Here is a 16,402-nt window from a genome sequence, read left to right as displayed (position 1 = left end):
GGTTAAGTTCCAATCAAAAATTAAATGATTCTCAAAATGTAGGTGTCTAATGAAAATGTGATACTGTGTGACAAAGTTAAGAATGTCTTAGTGAAAGAGAGTTAACTGTCGATAAATTCATGTGAGGTACTATCGAAGTTCAAAATGTTGTGATGGGTGACATGATAATGACTGATAAGAAAAAGTTTTCATGTCAACTGTGCCATAATCCAGAACAGTGTGATGACTGTCAAAGTGTCGACCACTAGGTACTTGGACGAACAAGTGTACCCGAGGTGTTCTGAGATGGCATGCTCGGGAACACGAACGCGCGCTAGTCGCTAGGGCAAAAAAAGAAATGCACAGTAAGCAAGTTAAAAAAAAGGAAAATTAAAATGCCAAATGCAGTGAGCCAGTAAGGTGCGGTCGTAGGAGCAAGTGGCTCTGAAGACTAAAACTGATGAGACTGATGAGGCTGATACTGAAAATGAAGACTGAAAGGGGGGAAGCAAAGGAGAAGGAAAGGATGCAGGGGGACAAGAAAAAAGAAACAAGAGTGGAGACAAACCACCTGCTGAGGTCTGGCTAAAATCAGAATGCAGTGAGCGGCCCGTGTAACAAAATCGTCCGTGGCAGTCTACCCCGTACGCAGACTACGGTCCAAGATTTCAGGCGCCAGAATACACCTTTTGGTGCAGAGCTGGTCACGACCAGGGTCCTCTCGGATACCCCGTCTCGGAGGTCGGGCCAATGGAGCGATCCATTGCTGTACTAACAACCATTGTAACCCTATCACTCTGAAGGCCCCACAGTTCCTACATGGACGCACGGCCGGAAGCCCATGTAGGGACGGAAAGTCCCAAGAGTCGCTCATAGCATCCGTCACAGATCCAAAGCAGAAGGAGAAGGAAAGAAAGAACGAGAAAAGCAGAAGAGAGCTGGCTGAAGGACTACTTTCCATCTTCATCACGAAGGCTGTCTTTGTGCTTGAGGTTCAGACTGTACATTTCTCTGATGGTTGAGCATGAAAGTCTAATCAAGTTCACATCCTGCTCGTTAAGGTTACCGTAAAGATCTTCGGTACGAGAGAGAGTGTTGACAATGTTGTTCAGTCCGTTGTCATTGCTGTTTCCCAAGCTTTCACTAGCTCTGGTAAACTTGTCTCTGATAGCCTTCCCTTGTGGGCAGGAAGTGAGAAAGTGTGTTTCATCCTCTATGATCCCGGTTGATCCTTTCAGTTCACAAAAGGTGCAAGTTCTGCTCTCTAGAGGTGTTTTGTCGTATCTCCCAATTTCTATGCTGAGTCTGTGAGAACTGCACCTTATTTGAGCTGTTGATCTTCTGTCATTGAGAGTTCTTGCATAATCGAGGTAAGGCTCCCATGCAAAGACTGTTTTGACGTCCTTGTAGAAAGTGAGTTTCCTGCTCTCGTTAATCTTTGATCTCCAGGAGTCTGTAAAAAGCTTTTGAAAGTTATTTACCAGCTCGTCTGGACTGCAAGCGTCTGCAAACGCAGTTGCGTTGAGTAGAAGCGAAGAGTTCCTTGCATATGTTCTAGGATCAATGTTGTTGAAGCACTTGATGATGTTTTCTATTCCAGAGTACCACGAAAGATGCAAGTTTATTTGCTCAGTCATAGCAGCCTTCACCAGTTGAGACGATGGAAGACCCATTATCCTTTTGAAGTATTTGACACTTAGTTTTAATACTTCGATCAGTAGTGGGTACGAACCTGTCTCACCCCATGCAGTTGCATTGGTAGCCCGTCTGTTTATCCCAAGGAGGAACTTCAGGTGACGGAGGTGAACCTGCTCGATTTGTTGCTTTGCCATGTGGGTCATTGAGTTGTTCAAGTTTTGATCCCTCATGAGGCACGAAAGAACTTTTGTTACCTCTGGAAGAGTGGGTGCCCAGACTTGGCAGCCGTACAGTAAGATGGGCTTAACCAGTGAGTTGAAAAGCTTGTGGAAGCATGAGGCGTCAACAAATCTGCGATCGATTGTGCTTCTGAGGCTGAAATATGCTCCGAGCCCTTTGCGGTAAAGAGAATCAGTGGCTTGTCGGAATTTACCATTGCTACTGATAAGAATGCCAAGATAGCAGTAGTGGGAGACCATCTCGATGTCGTTGCCATGTGCTTTGGGACGCCAACTAGGGGTATCCGGAGCTTTACTGTTGAAAACCATAAACTTGGTTTTGGATATATTGATTTCCAGTCCCCAGTTATCGCAGTACGTCGTGATGATCGTGATTAGCTTTTGCAGCGATTCTTGGTCAAGGGCAAGAATAACTAAATCATCAGCCCAGGCTAGATGAGTTACTGAAAGTCCTGCAAGCATGGGGCAGTTGGCTAGGGCTTCGTTGAGGAGATCAGAGAGCTCTTTGAAGTACACCTTGAACAATTCTGGACTAAGAGGGTGACCTTGCTCTGTCCCTTTCAGGATACTGAAGGCTTCACTGATTTTGCCATTGATCTTTATATGTCCTTCCGACTTGCTGTACATGTCTTTGATGATGTTGTAGAACCCACCATTAACACCATAACATGATAGTTTGAATAGGAGGGCCTGTCGACATACAAGGTCAAAGGCTTTACGAAGGTCAATGAATATAGCAAAGACCTTCTGCTTTACTCTCTTGTACTTCTCAATGATCGATATCAGAGTGAAAATGTGATCATTACATTGGCTCCCTTTGGTGAATCCAGCTTGATTGGGCGGATCTGAATGTGTCGTTTGCCGGTGTGTGACAAGTCTCGATAGCAGCATTGTTGACAATAGCTTGCCAATGCAGCTGCAGACTGCAATAGCTCTGTAGTTATCGGGATTTCTAATGCAGCCTTTCTTGTGTAACGGCGTTATCACGCTTTTACTCCAAAGATACACACCTGTGGTCAAACAGAGATTGAAAAGTTTAAGAAGTAGATTTTTCATGTTCTCGTTTAGGCTTTTGATCATCTCGTTACTGACATGGTCAAAGGATGACGCTTTGCCAGTCTTCAGACTGTTGATGGCACCGTTCAGCTCTTCAATGGTAAAAGGGCTGTTTAAAGCTTCGTTTGGCACGGATCCTTTAGCAAATGTGTCAGCTTCTTCAAGAAGGGCTTTCTTAGTAAGACTGTCAACAGTTGGGTGGGAGTCGGAGTAAAGATCAGCATAAAAATTCTGAAAAGTTTGGAGAGATGTTAGACATGTTTTGAAGTGCATGTAAGTAGTATAGGTGCATGTAAGTAGTATAGGTGTTTCTGAGATCAGCATTGCTAGATTTATACAATGATATACAAAAATTGCTTTCGTTATTTTTTAACTTTACTTAGCTTTTCTACACGGAAGTGGGGTCTGTTTTGGAGCTGGAGAGCGTCTACTTCGAAGAAATTTAGACAAGTAACATCCGTCAAAGCGAGACGAAACTTTAGATACCAATATTTCAGTAACAAATTTTTGAAAAAGTTTTAGTTTGGTCCTAATTAGATCGCGTTCACGAGAGGTATACAACGAGTAGCAACAATTTGTTACCAAAAATTTTGTCTGACTAAGCTTATTATGATCTTGTACAAATTATTTCAAAATATTTGATATCGTATGATCATGAGTTATAAGCATTTAAGCAATAGATTACCCATTTTTCGTCTTTTTTACTTGATTCACGATGTCGATCTTTCGCAGCTCGGCGAGGCCCAGTGATTGCGATAAAAATTATTTGGGAATGAAATTAAATTATTGGATGCTAGGAACTAGAAATAAATATACTGAAATACTGTGATTCCATGGAGAGGTCTAATTCTAATTGGAACCATCAAGGGGAATGAAATTAAATTATTGGATGCCAGGAACTAGAAATAAATATACTGGAATATTGTGATTCCATGGAGAGGTCTAATTCTAATTGGAACCATCAAGGGGAATGAAATTAAATTATTGGATGCCAGGAACTAGACTAGAAATAAATGTACTGGAATATTGTGATTCCATGGAGAGGTCTAATTCTAATTTTGATTCACGATGTCAATCCTTCGCAGCTCGGTGAGGCACAGTGGTGCATCTCGCCGATCTACCGAAGGATTGATGCATAACAACAAGACACGCGCTAAAGACGCGCAGTTTACTGAGTGATGCCCACGATTTCTTTAAACACATTGATGTCATTATAATTTAGCGTGACCGGTGATAGTACGAGAATGGAAACACATGTATAATTTACTAAACAAGGATTCTACGTTAACAGACTTGACTTCAAAGATAAGTTCTATTAACTCTCGTGCTAACTCTCGTGCAAACTCTCGGGATTGTAATTATAATTATATTCGACTGAAAGAACGTGATAGATTCATACTGATCCATGATCCATCTCCATTATATAATTTTTTCTAAGGGGTCGTTCTCATATTACGTAAGATCAATATAATACTTGAGCAATTGTTTACAAAACAGTTCTGGTAAATCACCTTTCTTAACTGTTAACATCGTTAAATGGTAACTTAAAATATAGCGATGATATATTATGGTCAATGTCCCGGGACAAACAAAATTTTAAATAAAACCTTCAATGACAAACTGAAAGATGTTTATATAAGTCAAAACTGACACAGAACTCATATTTGTGATCTGGTATTGGTTACTTAAACTAATTTAATTGAACATGAAGTTTGACGTTGGAGCTTTTCACTTTACAGTTTAAAAAACCTTTTCTAAATAATTGAATAGGGTGAATACTGAGGGATCGTTCACATATTACGTAATCGTCTTTTGGAACATTTTTACCCGCCGCCCCCCCCCCCCCCCCTCTTCGTGATCAGTTTTACACATGGTTATTATGTCAAAATTACACTAGCGTAATCATTCGGAACCCCCCCTCCCCCCAGCTGATAACGTAATATGTGAACGACCCCTGAATAGTGAATACTAAATAGTGAATACTGAATAGTACATTAGGCACTTGCACTCAAGCCAGTAACAATATTAACATTATTAACATTTATTAATGCTTTCTTCACCCGGAAAACCCTGTTTTACTTCTCCCTCGGTGACACAAGACCGTGAGCCGTGACACTTAGTCACAATAATTAAGTCATAAGTCTTCTATTTAACCTAATACTTATAAAGTAAGCCTCCGGAAAACAGGTGCACGTTGTCGGGTGCACGCTGTCGGAAATGTTGTTTCTGTTGCTGATCCAAGATGATTCTTGTAGATTTGATTCAGCTCAGCAGTACAATCACTGTCTTCAAATAAATATTGTCCCAGTTCTGCAGTCTCGAGTGTTTTTGCCTAGAAGGCAGATCTGAAGAAATACGTGTTATATGCAACATTTGATAATATACCGTCTCTGAAAAAATTAGGCGTTCAGCATGTTCAGAGAAAACAATATAGGTGTTTTAATATTGAATGGGCGTGGTCTAAAATATTCGAATTTTTAAATTTTGACGACGGAATCCTCGAACCAGTAAGTACAGTATGCCATCTGCAAAGCAACAGCTCTCAAATATAAAACACGGCGGAGCTATTAAGGCCAACGTATGGGTACTGACTTTTGGCCCACCCTGTATATATTTATTTTATTTCAATTTAATTTAATTGAATTTATATTAATTCATATATGAATTAAATTCAATTGAGCTTACATTCTTTGGGGGGGGGGGGGGGGATTTTTTATAATTTTGACACGGGGATATACTTTAATATACTTTAATATACTTTAATATACTTTAATGTACTTTAATATACTTTAATATACCTACATTTTGTCCATCCAAATTTTGAACCATATTAAAGTATATTAAAATGTAGGTTTTTTTTCCCAATTTTGACCCGGGATATACTTTAATATACTTTAATATACCTACCATTATAAAAAATTATGTGAAAAATTTTGTTTTATTTAATGTATGGATTAGATTTATCTTTCATGTAAAGTTAGTCTTGTTCAAAGATATTGATACTTGACCAATTTATGAGCCAAAATATATGAAGTATGAGTTCAGGGGACTAGCAACTGGCTTATCTTCTAATCTACTAATTGTAGGTATATTAAAGTATATTAAAATGTAGGATTTTTTCCGATTTTGACCCGGGGATTTACTTTAATATACTTTAATATGGTTGCCCCCCCCCCCCCCCCCCCCATTCTTTATCATTTGTTTATGATAAACAGTTAAATATTGCTAACTGTACACATGTCCCTACTGCGTGTAGTAAGAAATTGTGTGCTATAATATGTAACTAAATGTATGTAACATGTTATGTTATGTTGGCTCGCCGCTCGCGTTGGAATGTTCCCAGATCGAGAATATTACTCTTTACCAAAATACACCCGTATGGTGTAAGTTACAAGATCACGAGGTTGATAATTTATCCACGTGACCGTTTGGCGCGCGGTGTGCACGTGGGCCCGTGGGAAAAATTTCTGATACATAGTTCAATAATGGAAAAATCAAATAAATGGAATGGAAAATGGTCACGAAAAGTCAAAAAATTCGACTATAAATTTGCGAAATTTGTGCTTAAAATTATGGTAACCAAAATTATAGTAACCAAAGTTATTGTGACCCAAATTTGTTGGCCCTAAGGTAGAACATATTGTTATTGTATATCAATGGATCAGTGGTAACTCGGTTCACTCTTTCCTCACTTTAAATTCTGATATATTTCTGCACGAAATTAAATTTCTAACTGTTTACTATTTCCATGAGGTTTAAAACATTAGGTCACCTGATCAAATCTTTTCTGTTTTCGCTCGAGCTCGCTGTTTCTGGACTGTATGTGCTCTAGGTTGACCTTCAAGTCAGTTATCTCCTCGCCTTGCTTTTGTTGAGCCCGCTTGTAGTTGTTAGCCAACGTTTCTTGATGTTCTTTCTCATCCTCAACTTCCTGTAACAAAACCAATTTCAGATATTGAATAATTCAGAAGACATGCTGTATTTCATAACTTTCATAGGATGATTTCATATTAGTGAGGCGTGAGCCTCCTCATAGTGAACCATGGAGATTATGGTAACCAATTATAGTCACCGAATTTATTGTGTCCAAACTTTGTTGGCCCTAAGGTATTCCACGAATGAGTGGTGAAAGTAGGTCATACCAGAAAGAATTATCTCAATCGGGCACTCAGTGACTCAGCTATTAAGGCCAATGTATGTGCACTGACTTTTGCCCCCCCCCCCCCCCCCCCCCGGCCCCCCCCCCTCCTATATATAGTTATACCTCGAAAGTCAAGATGGTTGCACAAATCAAAGTAGGCATTTATATAACTTGCGACTAACTATCTAACTAATATTAGTTAAGTATCCATATAATCCGGACGAATACATTTTTTTCACAGTGTACGCTAAAATTTGTATCATATAGATACTGCTGTAACAACTAAGTAACTCGGTATGAAACATGTTATTTCTGTTTTTCTCGATTTAATACATATTTATTATACACAGAAGTCCACGTACAGACAATAAATGGATATAATGTCATGCGAAGTTGTGTTTACCCCAATCCAAACAAGTGATAACCAGGTAAAATTCGGAAATGGACGTGTGAGATTGTTATCCTGCAAATGCTAAAAAAGTAGATTTTACATGTAATAAAATCATTGCCGGCACCGTAACCGTAAATTGTGAATGACTTGCTTTCATAGTAGCGCTGTGTTGCCCTGACAACCGAAATTCCATCCGAGATCGACCAGTAATCGCATATAGTACACCATATCAAAAGATGAAAGTTTAATAGCAACACATTCCAGAGATTAGGTATATCATATATGTGTGTGTGGTAAACTATATTATATAGTCTGCTAGAATTACATTCCGTTCATATAATATACAGTATACACGTATAATACATGTATAATATTCAACAATTTCGTTAATTTGTCTCCAAATTACACCAAATTTTATAGAGATAATATATCTGTGTCAAACTAAGATAAACTAATCAGTTTCGTAATCTTTGGTTAATTACAGAGGGTGACTGGTGTCGCACGCCAGGAGCTAGTCCATAGCATCGTAGCATGTCTCATTAAGTGGTACCAAGCATGTTATGGTGATAACGATTTCATTATTTCAAATGAATTTTTAAGCTATTTCAAATAATCAAGGAAAAATTAGTACCAGAATGCTATGAGATCTGACGGTGTCTTTTAGTGCGCTCATCGGCCTAGTATGCAGCCCCAGTTAATTGCATTCTGATTGAAGAAGGTCCCCTTGTGATCTGATAAGCCCAGGAGGAGCATTGAAATGGTGTGGAGGTTGAGGGTAGATTTCGCCATTTTCTTTATTTGGAAACGGAGGGTAGTAAACCATATCCGATGGCTAAATCGATGGTTCATTCCAGTATAGCCGTATAGGTATTATGACAATCAAGGCTAACCAACCCTGAAACGCTAACACCGCATAAGTTTGCTATTCATGTAAAAGTACCAAACATTTGAAACCGACCAAGCGGTGTATGTGACTGTCCGCTCTAGAGTCCCCCGCTCTAGAGTCCTACAGTCTTCATAGTATGGGTCCTATAAGGGAGTTCCGCTATAGAGTCTTACCCAATCAATTTGCAAAATTGCACTCAGCAATTGGCCGAAACTAATTTGACCGCATAAACAAAATTAGTTTTTTCCGCCTAGAAATAATTTTGAACATTCCGTGCCAACAAACCTCAAAATCGACTTTTCCATACACCTCTAAGTCTAACTATGAACCGTATGAACATATTGAATTTACAATACCTTGTATGTTGATACACTTTTGATAAACTTTGAAGATAAATGTATTGATTTTTTTTGTATTTGCGTTTCTTAACTTATACATATTTGCATCTGAGATTTTGTGTTTAAATATGTTCAGTTCATTACAATTTACAATGGTATAATCGCGTATTATATACGCTAATGTAACTGCGTATAATGCGATTACACTCGAATCCGAGTTCGATTATTACAGTTATTTCACGAGGCGCAGATAATCGGGATTTGACCGGGATGACCGGGATGACCGGGATGACCGGGACCAAAACTGGTATTCTCATATTTAAAGCTGCAACTTTCATTAACATTATAATTGAACAATTTGAATAAGTAATAACTAGAATATTAAATTAGAAAAGACTAGAAAAAACCCGTCAATATGGGGCATGGGCCTAATGTACTACACCAATAATGTTCATGTACTGATTACTCAAGTTCACCCTCATTCCTCATTCCTCAATCAATGATCCCTCAAATTATTCAACAGTTTTATTCTCCAATTCCAATTGACAATTATTCCTCCCCAACATTTTCAATTTATAAAACAAACACTGCTCACAGCTCACTTTGTTATCATTAGATTTTCAAGTCTGCAAGTTCTGCAGTTGTAATTGTTTACATTCCATCTCTTATCAGTTATCTGCATAATGCAATTGCACATGATTAATTTACAGACAGGATTTACACACACAATTCATTTCACATTTGATGAACAGCATCAATTATGGATTGATGATACAAGATTTTACACTCATACTACATAACAGGTCATGTGACCACCTGGTGTCAAGTCAGGTGACATAGTAAAGAGTAGGGACAGCTCCTTATATGGCATAATTGTGTTTTTAAGTTCAGAGAAGTTCTGCACTCTGCCGTTTATTGCCTTTTCTTGTTCTGTTCTAATTTACAGTTTAAAATCACAGTGAATGAAATTTTGTAAAAGATCTCGGTCAAAATCCCGGCAAATTTGAGTGATTGACCGGGACCGGGACCAAGAATCCTGAATTAACCGGGACCGGGACCGGGATCATAAATCAGCATTTGACCGGGACCGGGACGAAAAAATGTGACTTGACCGGGACAGGGACCGGGATAGCTCAAAATTGCCAATCCCGGTACCGGGAATCCCGGTACCGGGAATCCCGGTCGTTTACTGAGGGTGGGGGGGGGGGGGGTTCACACGGATTTTTTGTGAAACTTGGTTTCGAGATAGCAGTTGACCAACAAACTAGGACCGGTGACCGAACTTTTGAGGGGGTCTCGGACCCCAACCGCCAAACGGTGCCCGCGGGGCAGCCACGCCCATATTTAGTCCAAACTAGGCCAAATTTAGCCAAATACCCTCAACATGCCCAAAACTCAGATTTTATGTGCTCTACTTGTAGCTATAAGTGATCCCCTGAACTCGCATATGAAATTTCATCAAGATTGGACAAAAGATTACTGAGTCATGAGATAAAAACTATATATCTAAATTTGGCCTAGTTTGGACTAAATATGGGCGTGGCTGCCCCGCGGGCACCGTTTGGCGGTTGGGGCCGGGACCCCCTCAAAAGTTCGGTCACCGCTCTTAGTTTGTTGGACAACTGGCTCGAAACCAGATTTCACAGCGTGGTCAGCGGGGCCCTTCGTTACGCCACTGACTGTGATATATATATTAACAAAGTATATGTACCGTTGTAAATCATTCGGTGTGGAAGATTGTTCCTGCCCATGTATAAGTATTGCTCCTCCACAAGTTCATCTAAAAGGGTCAGCGCATCCTCGACTGCGTCGTCATGTATGGCTCCTCCAAACTCAACTACTTTCTTTATAAGCGTGCCACACTTCTCTCCCGCCGTTTTGATAATGTTTTTTGCAGTTCTGCTTACAGGTGATCCCCATGGAGCCCAGTATATCCAATACCCTATTTGGGATACCTGTTAAATATATTTTGTTTAGCATGTTTAGAATATTGATAGCTGAACTCTAGCTTGTGAGCCACTGATTCAACCAAGTTCATAATCATATAATAAAACTATGTTTCTCTGAAACTGAAGCCATGATCTAATTTAAACGTCGTATCTAAAGGGGAAAATAAATTTAACTGGTGTTCTATTTCCGTAATTCATTTATTACGAATGTTCATTTGAACCAGTTATAACATCGAAATCACATATTCTCGTTTAACCAATTATTATTCACCAGATGCTGCTAGCATAATAGCTATTATGATTTTTTTTTCGATTCCGATTGGAAGCTGTGTAATGTGATACGTGCACATGATACAATATAGTGTGTAATATATAGTGCGGCACTGCTAATCGTTTTGAAACTTGCCGCCAGCCAGTCTGAGGTGACTCATAGTCTATGCTGATAATAGCTTCGCTTCCCTTGCGGGATATATCTGCAAATTATCAGCTCTCAGTGTCCACGAGTTTTAGTGCATTATATATACTATAAGTATAGAATTCCCGGAACGTATTATAAATATAGTGTGAATATAATGTATTTTAGTGTTATGTTATTAAGATTACGGACTGGAACATTATTTATTACTCGTGTAACAATAGACAGATGATAATTTCTGATTATTCTGATTTCTGCGACAAATGATACTGAACTGTTAGAATAAACGACGTTTCAAAGTAACAACTTCGTATTCATGCTGACAAAATTGGTAAACAATATGTGAGAAAACTGTCTCATAAATGTGAGAAAACTGTCTCATAAAATTTATAAATATTATATTGTTATGGAATGGAAACGTTTTAACCTGGTAAAGCTAGACCACAATTCCAGTCTACGCCCTAGTACAGTGTACACAGCATGAAGGATTTGTTTCGCTTCTCAAATTAAAGCCATATAATATGTATATATGTTTAACTTTACTCGATTGATGGCTAACTGTGATTAATCATTACAGAAACTATAATGAACCTATAATAATAGTATAGTGTAGTGATCTCTGTAGTTGTCTTTTTGAGTTTCTACCCTTGAAACCGTGTACATAACTAATTAGTGATATCAAGCCGCAATCTGAAATATGTCGAATCTAAAAATCGCTTAAATCTTACCTAAAAATGGCAGTTCAGCCTGAGTGTGGACATCGTTAGAAGTTAGTAATCCAATTCTGCGAGAGAAGATTTGCCCAAAATTTTTTACCATACTTCCTGTTAATATATAAGTAGTAAGTAAGTAATACCAACCTTATTATTACAGACTGTTCTCAGTCTCTGGTGTCGATCACCAGTGCTGAGTGCCTCTGCCGCACCAAAACAACTTGCAATTCAAAAAGGCTTCCGTATGTTTTTTATGCGGGCTACATCGTAGAATACACATGCTAACACCACTAATTTCGCAGCGGCTTTTAATCTCATGCTGCAGTGTAAATAAAATAGAAGTACTAATCGCGAAAAAATGTATACGACCACACAAATTCAGGTTATCCCATGCTGGTATAGTTAGTTAATCTAAAAATAACCATATAATAAGACAAATTAACTAATCTCCATGCCACATTCTTGGTAATTACGGAAGGTACGAAAGAAACATCTTTTATTTATAAAATCACTCACTCACAAAATTGCCGACCCATTATCTATTGAATGTTGAACAGTTGAAGTGGCGAAGATCTTTTAAACAACTTACAACTTACAATTTACATATCAACATTATTGCTGCAGCAGATACAAATAATAACATTATTATATTCACACTCGCTTGAACAATTAAATTAATTAGGAAGTTGAACCCTCAACTTTTAGTTTTACTGTTTTTGGCTGGTTACACACTTGTGTAACAATGTGGCTGTTGGAATGTCCGAAGTAAAATAAGTGTTGAGATAAAAAAAACTGATAAGCATCTACTCCAGGACCAACTGCCAATGAGCTTTGAAAGGTTGACACAGTAAATGGACAGAACTTGTGACGTAAATAAATTTGTTCATGTTGACCTCCAACTCCGACAGAATAGTAGATCAAAATGATTTTAGCTCATTTTAGCTCGTATTCGCTACAAACTACAAAACTTAACATATTTTCTAAGTTCCAATACAGCGATCACGACTGTTCTGACAAAGCACTAGCAACTAGGAAGGTTCTTTAAAATTCTTTAAAGTGTCATAATTACTAAAATCTCTTCTTAACAATCAAGTTGTTGATCCTAGTTCTATACACCTAAACGAGTACAAAATGACAGCCTTTCAAGTTGAATTTATCGATATCCAGCTCAGCATACGGCTTTTTTTAACCAATAATGGGTATATACCGATGATCGGTGAACTAGTAGATATTCGATTATATTACCATGAAACATAGTATTGTAGTTAAAAATCTTCCTGAATGTGTAAATATAACATAAAGAAACACGTACTAGTTTGCTGAAACGAAAAGCAACTATTTAATTAAAATAAATGAACAGTATTCAAATACACAATTAAAAATACAAACTCCAACATAATCGACAGACAAACTCAATAAATGAAGATTTCGTCGTGAAACGAGCTATATATACAGCTATAACGTAGCGCTCGACTCCAGTCTGAACCAAAATTAAGTCGCGTTCGTAGGAAATTGACCACCAGCTGCTGGTGGTTCGAATGTTGGTTTGCACACTACTGTGGTTGCGAGAAGCATTATTTGATGCGCGCGCGACCCAGTAGTGCATCGCGCTACAAATTCTAATTGGAACCATCAAGGGGAATGAAATTAAATTATTTGATGCCAGGAACTAGAAATAAATATACTGGAATACTGTGATTCCATGGAGAGGTCTAATTCTATAAATTTAATTGACGATGTCAATTCATGGCAGCTCGGCGCGGCACAGTAGCGCATCTCGCCGATCTAGCCAGAATGTGTGAGAAGCCTTAGAATGTGTGAGAAGCCTTATTAAGTGCGCGGCGCGGCACAGTAACGCATCGCGCTACAAATTCTAATTGGAACCGGCGCGGCCCAGTAGTGCATATGCATTGCGCTACAAATTGTTTACATTCTTGCAATGCACGTTGCACAGGATAGGAAACCCACATTTCATATAGTACATGTACACGTTTTAGTCTATGTCATAAACGCCATGAGTTGGCGCAGCAAATTTTTCCCTCCGATTTTGATAAATTTGGTACTAAAAATTGTTTAAAAATGTGAATAGAACAATCCTATTGTGTAGCAATTTTTGTTTAAAATGTTGTATATAGCCGAGTTGGACTGTTTTTGGCGCACCTATAATTTTCACAGTTCCAGTCTGCAGTCATTTCATATTTAAAAATAATTGTTATAGCTCGTTGTAATCAACTCAGCGGGACGAAACTTTTAGTATCAATATTTTAAGTGTTAAGATTTAAACATTATTAAAGGAACATAATTATTTTCATCATTTTTTAAATCTGAAATTTTGAACAAATTTGTAAAAAGTTTTTAATTTGGTCCTAATCCGATCAAATATTATAATTTTAATTTTGTACCAAAAATTTCGTTTGACTTAGCTTATTAAGATCTTGTAGTGCGATGCATTACTGTGCCGCGCCGCGCATCAATGAGGCTTTTCACAGCGAGAAGATCGGCGAAATGCGCTACTGTGCCGCGCCGAGCTGAGATGAATTGACGTCGTCAATTAAATTATGAATTAAGATCTTGTACAAATTATTTCAAACTATTTGATATTGTTTGACTTTGAGTTTTGTCATACGTTGTATGACCTAATACTAATACATAATAGTAATAATGACCCACCACGCACGAGTGCGCGACTCCACCTGTATCGTCAGGGCTCCCCTGTATATTTCACCGCTCCTACTAAATCGCTCGCCCAAATTTAAGAAAATTCTTGTGAAAAGGCCCTTTGGGTGTGAAATTGATCTGTATCGGTGTCTTTTTGGACGCTGATTCCGAATGGCCCCCATGACGTAGGGTAAAAATGCTTCCCTGGAGAGTTATGGGCAAAAAACCGTTTTGGTCACGTGACAGGCCAGTAAAACATTTGACCATTGTTAATGATCTGGCCCGGCGCGCGCTACTTCGTAGCACTTGCCATCGAGAACTTGCCATCGAGAAGAAAGCGGCGCGCGCTACTTCGAAGAAATTTAGACGAGTAACATCCGTCAAGTAAAACATGAATTCGAGTGTCTAGGCCGGCTCGGGTTAGGGTTAGGGTTGTGGTAAGGGTTATGGATAGCTTCGGGGTTATGGTTAGGGTTGGGATCAGGGTTTATGTAAAACCGTTTTGTACGGCTGCAAAACCATAAAAACCAAAGTCACGTGAAATTTGAAAAGCGACCGTAGGGCCGGGTCACGACGTGATACAACTTAATAATGAGTTATACGCTTAATTGATTATGTCAATTCATCTAGCGGGAAGCATAATTGAGTGCGCGGCGCGGCCAAGTAACGCATCGCGCTACAACATACATAGTAATAGTATTAATATTATATGTAGTCACACGCTTTCGCCCCGATACCACTAAGTGAAACGACAAAGAGGGTCACGACGTGATACAAATAGTATGTACGCGTTCTTCACTCTTTAAGTAATTCTGACGGGATATATCTTTATAAACCGTAACCCTTCGTTTTGTGCTTCGAGTCAAACAGGAAAACTATAACCGTTGAAGAACTTAGGCATTCAACTTCGATTTACCAGCCAGAAATAGTCCTAGGGTAAATTACTAAATTCCTTGCTCTACATTTACGATCTTGAATTTTTCAAACTGGTGCATGGCAGGTTGAACTTGAACACTGCCAGTAAAGGGCACATATTTATTGACTGTCCAGCCACAAGCTCTTTCCTACAGGGAGTAAATCTGTTTATTAGATCGAATATTGACGCAAATTATGACGACCCATATCGCCACTATTTGATTTGCTTAAATCACAGAGATAAAAGTGTTAACTTCATAAATTCGGTTTGCTGTTGGTTTATTGGAAGGAGTTTCCAGAACAAGGAACCCCTATTCTGGGAGCGATATCTTAAACATCTTAAGCTTTTCTTATTAGGTGAAAAACCGGATATTATACGGTGCCTTAAAGACGTTATACCTTGATGACCATTTTATACCCAAAGTTCTGGATCCACTATACACTCTTGTTTAATTATTTTCTCGAAATTACAGCCGTGCCTTACCTTAACCCTTTATTTCACAAGTTGTAGCCAGTGGAGTTATCTCCACTACTAGTATTGATATAGAGTCACATTTAAAACCTGTAGTATCTCTCCTTTTTCTCTCCATCTTATGTGCAGTTTTTTACTCTATATCCACTGACTTTATTCGACGTTTTATCTAAAAGAATAAAAAATTGTGTGCGTGTGTTTTTATATTTATTTTGCTACGGCGCATGTGAAACCCCAGGGCATCCAGCACCGGAGAAGCTGAAATGACACTCTCTGAACCCTTGGTGCCGCTCAGATTTTCCCTCTTGGCTGGTAAGCGGAGTCATGATCGATTAACTCAGCTTCTTCGGTACAACACAGACCGGAGGGTATTATTAGCCGCTTTGCCGGTGGTATCCTCCTGGTGTCCTGGGGTTTGGCAGGTTCCTCATTTAAAAAAAGAGAAAAAAAAATATTAAAAAAAAAAAAAAGAAAAAAAAAGGGCTTCCGGGAGTTAGTCAGTAGTATATATTTCTCGGTCAGTAGTAAATATTTCTCGGCTGTAATCGGGTTTCCGTTTATGAGTTTGCCAACGAAAACAATGCCTTGAAATTATATTGTTATCTTACCGGT

This window comes from Bolinopsis microptera, chromosome 7 (genome assembly GCF_026151205.1).
Source record: "Bolinopsis microptera isolate Bmic1 chromosome 7, MBARI_Bmic_1.0, whole genome shotgun sequence".
NCBI lineage: Eukaryota > Metazoa > Ctenophora > Tentaculata > Lobata > Bolinopsidae > Bolinopsis > Bolinopsis microptera.
Note: the sequence above shows the minus strand (reverse complement) of the source record.